Source organism: Marmota flaviventris, chromosome 18 (genome assembly GCF_047511675.1).
Source record: "Marmota flaviventris isolate mMarFla1 chromosome 18, mMarFla1.hap1, whole genome shotgun sequence".
Taxonomy (NCBI): Eukaryota; Metazoa; Chordata; class Mammalia; order Rodentia; family Sciuridae; genus Marmota; species Marmota flaviventris.
In genome coordinates, this window is record NC_092515.1 from 22,652,731 (window position 1) to 22,661,901 (window position 9,171).

A 9,171-nucleotide genomic window follows, 5' to 3' on the forward strand; every position below is an offset into this window, starting at 1 on the left:
GTATACTTTTAATCAAAGTTGTAAGAGAAGAGAGAATAGAGCAGAAGTAATAGTTGAGAATTTTCCAGAAAAGATAAGAGGATCTATTCCTCAGGTTTGTGAATTCCAAAAAAATCAAGGCAATTAAGAAAAATCTTGCATGTTGCAGAGGTACGCCAAAGGCAAAAACCTGAAACAGAGCTAGATTGAAGAAAAGGGATAAAATTCAAAGGAATAACAATTGCTGACTGATAGACTTCTCAACAAAAATAATGGAAACCATAAAACTATGGTTGAGTGTCCTGAGAGGTCAAATTGCTGTAAGAAAAGTACATGTGATCATACGTATTCAAAATCATTAATACAACATTTTAAAAGAATCATCTAAATAAAGACATGGCCCCTGAACATGGACATGGACATGAACATGGTCAGGGAAAACTAGAACTTCCAGATTATAGGTAATGGAAGATAGAAGGGACACCATTACAAACTGTCCAGGAGAAGCTGGCTGCAAAAGGGCTCAGGGATCCATGGGGCCGCAATGAAGCTTGGAGATACATGGGTGGCTTTGCACACAATGTTTCCTTTGTTGGTGTATTATTAAAAGGATTTAAATGGGGATTTGCTGCTTTTGTGGTAGCCATAGGGGCCAAATATTATCTGGAGTCCCAGAAAAAAGATAACAATCATCACTGAAGATAGTATCTGGAAATATCTTAGTGACTCCTTAATTCTCTTATATCGTACTTGTCTATGTGTTTGTCCCTTAAAGAATACTAGTAAGGTTTAATAAAGCAAGAAAAATATGCTGAGAAAAAACTTGCAAACCAGGAATTATATACCCAGCAAATATGTCTTTCAAGAATGAGAGCCAATTACCAGGTAGATATTTCCAGACAAAAATGAGCAAGTTTTCCCACATCACACTCTCATTAAAGAAGATTCTAAACAGCACAGAACAGGCAGAAGGACTGTGATTATAAATGCAAGGCCAATATGAAAGGAAAATCATGAGCAGAGCATGGGTAAATATGTAGGAGAATCTTACAAACTCTGGCAGCATAAAACAATAGTTAGAATGTCATGTGGTTTTAAAAAGGCAATAACATTTATGCCAGTTAGCATCACAGAAATATGGAGAAAACATCAACATGATAATGTCTCAAAAACAATGCCTATGTGAAAGCCAGTTACAGATTAAGCCATATGACATTTTACCTTATAATTAAAGCTTAAGAGCTTGTAAAACAATACTCTAAGTTGCATAAGGATTCACACTCTTATAAAACAAACATAAAATATTCATGAGTAGTTTGTGCAACAACTTAAGGGTAGTGGTTATGTCTTAGCAGAACAGAGAAAGCAGGGAATTTTGATTGAAATTATGTTTAATTTTGGAAACAAACATGGACAATGTTAGGCAATTTGTGTAGTGGGCACACAATTATTTTTGTCGGCTTGTGATATTATAATAAATTGTTTTTAAGTCCATATTGCTGGATAAGAAAGTTCACTGGGTCATAACTGGAAAATATAATGGCTTTACAAACCCCTTTTTGTAAAAGTAAAATTGGAAGAGAATTAAGCATATTTAAATAGCAACAGGATGGAGCCAATGAAGAGAGTAATTGATGCAGTGTGGTCTCTAAGAAGGTAGCAGATGTCTGATTCTAAAGTAGCCCTGCAGGAGTTAGCCCCATATAGGAAGAATGGTCCTTTTCCTCTGATGAGAGATATCTGGGTGTGCTATAGTTTGGATCTTGGATGTCCCCCAAGGCTTGGTCCTTGGCTTGGTGCTACTTGAAGGTGGTGGGATATTTAAGATGTGGCGCCAAGAGAAGACTAAGGTTACTGTGTATTTGTCCTCAAAGGGGATTATGGGATGCTGGTTTCTTGATCTCTTTCTGTTTTTTTTTATTAAAAAAATTAATTATAATTAGGTATATATGACAGCTGAATGCATTTTTGACTCATTGTAACACAATTACAGCACAACTTTGTCTTTGCTTTTTGTCTATCAAGAGGAGAGAAGCAAGTTCTTCCACATGCTCCCCTTATGAAGTACTTCCTTGTTACAGACCCAAAAGCAACAGGGGCAACAAACCTCAGAATGAAACCTTTTAAATCATGATCCAAAAGTAACCTTCCTTCCTTATAAGTTGATTTATCATAGATATTTGTTATAGCAATTGAAAGCTTGCTAATATAGGGAGAAAATCAAATACATTTTGATGTTTGGTAGAAGAGAACAGAGGTATTCCTATCTGATTGCTTAGGTCAACTCTGGGAGGCCATTTGCTCAAAAGGAGGGAAGCAGATGTTCAAGGAGCCTGAACAGGTCTTTGAATATTGGCTAAAAATTGCCATGGTTGTATTTGGCAAAAGGGAAGGGCATATCTTTCCCTCAATTTGCCTAATGATCTCTTTATGTACCAAAGCCTCTCCTTTCCTCAACCAGTTAACAGAGTTTCAGTGACATAGTTCTTCCAGGGGTGCCACAGCATTCAGATAAGAACCTGAGAGAAGGCAATCTGGTAGATACTAGCCACCTGTATGGTGGTATGTCACCCTCTTCCCTCAACCAAGGACAAAAACTGTGTTTCTCAGACTTTCCTTGGAGATCTTACTTATTAAAACGCAGATTCGAAATCACTAGGTCAGGATTGGGACATGAGATTATAAATTTCTTAAGTTTCCAAGTCATGCTGCTGGTTGAACTACCATTTGACTAGTAAAGTAATTTGACTCTCCCAAGTAAGCACTCACTTGTGTTCTCTCTCTCTCAATACTCCATCCAAGCAGAGTTTTGGCTCAGCATCTCACCACTTGGACAAACATGTCCATTGCTATAATAATCCCCAAGATCAATGAAATTTGACTCAGGTCCTTTGTTCCAGTTGAGTCCCATAGCCTAGCTCTGGGTTGAGTTAGAGCAGGGATTTAAGACAGTTGGAAGTTCACTTCTGCGAGGCAAAGGCATACTGGGGCTTAGCTTCAGACGAATACCATGTATTTCCCCTTTCTTTTGAGTGCTGTGGTCAGAGAGTGGTGCTCTCAGCTCCTTGTTAAGACTTTGACTACATGATCCTTGCTTACTTATATCACTGACAGAAATAAAATCAGCTTCAATAGGATTAATTGGTCATTTCTTCCAAGATCTGAGAGGCCATTCTGCTCAAGAAATGGTAAGCTTCTTCTGGTAGTACCCATCTGCCTCTTATATAATTTTGATTGTTTGTGTTCGTGGCATTCTAGAACTCCTACACCGAATTCCATGATGCATGTTGAGGATTCTCAAACACCTGCTCTTTCCTTTTAAGCAGATGTCCTGCCAGAATTGGCATAAGCACTCCTGTACTGGACTGAATTTGTCTGGTTAGTTTCCCCACAATTATAGTTAGAAGTAAAAGCTATAGTTTCTGTATGACCACAAATCTTTGTGACCTGGTATTTTTGGATATTAGATTTATTTGCTTATGTGATGATAACACTAGAATTCAGAGTTCTTTGATGGTACGTACTGAGACAGGGATCCCCTCACAAGAATTCTTGAGAAGAAAGTATAGAAGTTATCAGTATCCATAGGCCAGTAGGTTCACAGAATATCCAATGTGCTTCTATAACAGTTTCTTAACTTCAATATTTTCTGTATTTGAGACTGGATAATTCTTTGTTGTAGTGAGCTATCTGTGCATAGTAGTATGGTGATCAGTGGCCCTGTCCTCTACCTACTAGTAGATGACTAGATGCCTCCAGTCATGGTAACCAAAAAAAAAAAAAAAAAAAAAAAAAAAATGTTTCCAGACATTTCCAAATGTTTCCTGATTGAGAACCACTGTTCTAGAAGAACCTGTGTAATAGAGAGAGAGGGAAGTAGAAATCAAGTAAGCAAACTTTGTTGGAAGAGTCATTGTATTAGACGGATTTCAGAGAGGCTTCATCTGTACTATAAAATAGGTTATTGCTAGTTCTGTAAGGACATTAACCAGATGGACCTGAATCCTGGTGAGCCTCAGGTTTCTGCCTTACATCTTTTATTTCCTGGATTGCTCCTTCTCCTTGAGTACCTCAATTCCAGGGTTTCAATAAGCATGACTCAGCCTAAAACTTTCTGCTAAACTCTGGGCCAATAAACTCAATTTCTGGCACAATCTGGACATTCTGTGGATATTTTGAACATAATTTTCTCCAGACTGACTCATCACAGAAGTTTGGAGGATATTTCCACACTAAAATTTTGATGATACAGCTCTTCTGCTTCAAACTTTTTTTTGGCGCCCCACCATTCTCAGGGAAATTGAACTTGCTTGATATAGAGAACAGACCTGTCATAGTCAGCCTGCCTCTCAGCCTCATTTCTTATCAATCTTTCCTCTTCTTTCTGTGTTACCTATGCCTCGGTGACACCATCTTCCATCTAATTTACAGATATTTTTTCCTCTTCCTGGATGTAAGTATTCACAGAGTCCTGGGGTTTGGTCTTATGGCTTGACTCTGTGATCCTAAAGTGGCCTGTGTTTCTTTCTTTCTTTTAGGGTAAAGTTTTGCTAGTATTTTTTCCCCCTAAAAGGCCACACTTCCAAGGGGCTCCATGTACTTCCCTGCACAGAGAGCCAGGGACAATTGGGACATGGAGATGAGGTCCCTATGCCAACTCATTATGAATATGTTGTAGAGATTGTGAAGTCCATTATATTCTTCTTAAGAGTGTTTAGTTTTGTTTTACTTAGCATTCAAATTGTTGGCAGACCAACTTGAGTTATTGGAGGCTTAGTTTTATCATATGTTTAGGGCACATTTTGCCCTTAAAACTAGTGAGAATTTCTTAATTCTGGGACAGAAGGTATTGTCCTTTTAGAGTTTCAATGGAAAGCCTGAGGTGTTTTCCTGGTCCTTCTAATTTGCTGGGATACAAATTCCAAACTCTGTTTCTTAGGCACTGAGTGGGAACTAATGTATCTGGTCAGTCTTTGAGCTTTCTAGCTGTTGTTTTCTTCCTGTTATTCCTGGAGTCTCCACCAGAGGTATATAGTTTCAGGATGAGCCAAGAACTGAGGGTGTGGGAGGGCTTTATGTACAGATTTGGGATTTCCCCTTCAATTTCCAGTTACTTCCACAGTTTCAGACCCTCTTCTTTACATCTCAGGTCAATGTGACAGCTGTACCTCAATAGCAAGTTGAATAAATATGTACCTCACTCTCTGTGGAAAAGTCCCTCCAGATTCTGTCTGTTTTTGATTCTTTCCCAGTTTCTTCCAGGACCCACACTTTATAGTTTTCCCCAGAACTTTTAATTACTATCATGAAGAGGCTACATCACTCCTGGAACTGGAACTCTTAAAATATTATTGAAAATAAAATAAAATAAATAAATAAGTGAATGTTTAATTTAATGGGGGTGAGGGAGAGCGTGGGAATGGAGGAACTTTAGATAGTGCAAAGGGGAGGGGGGAAAGAGAGGGGGCTTGGGGGTAGGAAAGATAGTGGGATGAGATAGACATCATTACCCTAAGTACATGTATGAAGATATGAATAGTGTGATGCTACTTTGTGTACAACCAGAGAAATGAAAACTTGTGCTCTATATATGTACTATGATTGAAATACATTCTGCTGTCATGTATAACAAATTAGAATAAAGAAATAAATTTTAAAAAATGTTGCAGGGAGCTTCTGATTCATTGCATGTAAACATTTATTTGAGGTTGGTGGCAAACACCTTGTCTCAATTATGGTCATGCTGTAATTTTTATCTGTTCTGAAAAACATTATGCAGAGGATGATTCAAACATAGTCAGGCTTCCATTATACATTAATATTAGAAAATAAATTACAGAGATTTTGGGGGGTAGTGAACCAGCAGATCACCTTTCTAAGTACTTGATGTAAAAGCAAAACTCTACAAAATAATTGTTGATGTTTTTTGTCCTGAGTCCTATTTTGTTCCCATGGCTACCCTGAAACTGCTAATGACCTACAAATTGACATAATTGTCAATTATCAGTCTTTATCTCACTTGGATTTTTGTAGTACTAGAATATTTTTCAAACATTTGCAATATTTTAAAACTTTTTCCTCCTCAAACACTTCCTTCATTTGGCTTCCAGGAAGACAGACACTTCTAGTTTCCTTCTGCATTACTGGTGTTTGCTTCTCAGAGTTCTTTGCTGTTTTCTTCTTATTTCCTTGATGACTGAATGCATGATATTCCCAGGCTGAGTCTTTGTACACATTCTCTATTCTACTGACATCCTCTCTCTTGGTGAATGCACTTAGACTCATGGATTTAAATATCATCTATACAACAGCATTTCCAAATTGTCATCGCCACCTTAGACCTCTCCCCTGAAATGGTATACCAGGTTTCTTCTCTCCCTGTTCCCTTAGATGTTTAAGAGACATTTCAGACTTAAAATATCCAAAATGGAACTCCCACCTTCCTCACAATCTCCTTCTATAATTTTCTTCATAGAATTGATGGTAACTTCATCCTTTCATTTCCTCAAGGCAAAATTCTTAGCGTTATCCTTGACTACTTTCTTTTAGAGCTTTCCAAATCCAATCTTTGAGCAATCTTATTGGGTTTGCATTTAAAATATAATCAATATGTTCTAGCTACCATATTATCTCTAACTTAGATTATTGTAGAAGTCTCTTAAGTACTCTTCCTGTTTCTGTCTTATCCTTCTGTAGTCTATTTCAGAGTGCTTATTTTTAAATGGAAATCATATTTTGACCCCCTCTGTTCAAATACTAAGTTGCTTCCAGTCCACTCAGTGTAAAACCAAAGTGCTTGCTAACTTCAAGAACTGACACATTCTGTTCTTTGTTACCTTCTGACCTCATCTACTCTTCATTCATCTCATGCCACATTGGTCTTCCTAAGAGTCTAAGCACCTCTGCAGTGCCTGTTCACTGTGCCTAGAGTGAATGCTACTCCCTTAAACATCTACATGGTTCACATCCTCACTTTCTTGAGACCATTTTTCAAATCTCAGCAGTAGGATTGCTTTTTATCTTAGTCATGTCTTTCTCCCTTCCCTACCTTATTTCCCCTCAAACACTTATCATCAGACATCCTTTATATTTTATTTTACTTTTCCATTTATTGTATCCATAGACTAGACTCATGGATTTAAATATCATCTGTACACGAGGGCAAGGATGTTTTGGGTGCTTTGTTTTCATCATTTTATCTCTAGACTATTGATGACAACCCAGCTCAGAGTAATCACTCAATACCTATTTATTGAATGAGTGGTTAATAAGTGTTTAGACTGATGTAAAGAAAGTCTATATCCTGAGGTACGTGGATACTGGAAGTGGGGATTCTTGTTGGCAAGCACGCTGTAGTTAATCAGAAAACACAAGAGCCAAAAAAACTGAACTCAAACCGAGTGGACTTCCTCTTCAGGTTCTCTCCTCTCTTTGTACTTTTTCAATCTGTGCAAGGCAGAGCACTTATTGTAACACTTTGATTTCTTCTCCCTTATGGATGCCTACTGTACATTAATGGCTTTTCTCTTAGGAAATTTGTCAGAAGCAACTGTTGTTTTTTTCCTATTACACATCTTTCTTCATTTGGTAGCAATATCTTGATTTTTCCTTGGGAAATTACCCTTCTTCCATGCTCAAATCATTGCATTTGAACAGAACCGAGAATTTCTTCCCCTAGGTTCCATGGATTAATCTAAAAAAATCTGCATATACCATTCCCCCAAATGGCAACCAGTTGGTGGGATAGCTTCATAATTTAAGATGATCTAGTTTAGGGCAAGCAAATTCTGGGACAATTTCTAGTAGAATAAGATTAATTTTTTTCTTCTGAGATTATAGTAAGGCTAATAGAAATCTGAACTACAGGAAGCTATCATGCAGAGACAGGCTGAGAATGAAGCCAACACAGGAAACCAGAGTGGAGAGATGCAGACTGGTTTCTGATGACAATTTAATCTCCTGGATCAAGCTGTACCTGAAAATACCACCCCCAGCATATACAGTATTCAGTTGCATGAAGCAATAATGTACTTAAAAATTAAGTCGAGTTGGGTAGAATTATGGCACTTACAATCAAAAGAGACTTAAGACACCATTTAGTGATTTTGCTATGTATAAACCAGTCTGTGTATGTCAACCCCCAACTGCCACAGAGGTTTTATTGGATTCATCTTGACATTTCTAATATCACTCACAGTGTTCTATATATTAGGTGTCTAATAAACACTGACTGGACAGATTGATAAGAATAAATTTCCTAGTATGAATTGTTTATACTTTATTTCTAAACAGGGGCTTCCATTTGGTCCTATAAAGCACAGCTATATTTGCTCTGTAACTGTATACCTCATGTTGACAAATTGGATATACTTGAAGAAAAATACTATTTAGTGCACTTTTTAAAGGCCACTTTTAAAAAGGAGTTTCTGGATATCTTTTGTAGCTAACGGACCCAACAACAAAAATCTGCTATGAATAAAATTGTGGCAAGAAAGTAGAGTTTGTGCTTGAGTTCTAAAGGAATTTAAGGGTCCCCAAGTTGCTCCCACTCTGTTCCCTGACTGAAAATCAGAGTGTCTTGACCACTGTGACAGGCCAGCTACAGGTGTTTCCCAACAGGCTTGAGCTCAAGCCAGGCCTTGAACATTCCCAGGCACTGATTTAGGTTGTTGCCCCAAACACTGAAAAAATAAAAATAACAACAACAAAAACCCAGCCTGGGGCCCTGAGCAGATAGATATTCCTTAACTTCTATATAAAGTCCATATCCCAGACACTCCCAGCAGACATTCCTATCTGGAAGGTTCCTTTTCTCTCAGCTTGTCTGGAGGATAGCCGCAACACTCTGCAAGTTTCCCTTAATACAGGCTTGGAACCCATGGCCCTGTCATGTAGTGCTTTTTTCTTTGGAATCCCAAGTAGCTCCATCTCAGGTCTATTTGGGGTACTCCCTTGGGGGGATTTCCCCTACTGTCTCTTTTGGGACGACCCCAGCTGCAGGTTTGCTGGGACTAAACAGATGGTATAGTCAGCAGGATCCCAAAGTGATGGGCTGAGAAAACAGGACCGGGAAGATCCCAGGATGGACACAAGGGACTCTGTGTCCAGTTGCTTGCTTGATGCTTGTGGGCTGTCCCAGGTGTACAGAGATGCTCCAAAGCATCCAGCAGGCTTGACTAGTCTTATGGAGAG

General features: G+C 38.3%; 1 pseudogene; it reads left to right on the forward strand.

The window, feature by feature from the left end:
- The first annotated feature begins 305 nt into the window (after positions 1-305).
- On the forward strand, positions 306-717 carry LOC114097537 (NADH dehydrogenase [ubiquinone] 1 beta subcomplex subunit 3 pseudogene; annotated as a pseudogene).
- Positions 718-9,171: the final 8,454 nt, after the last annotated feature.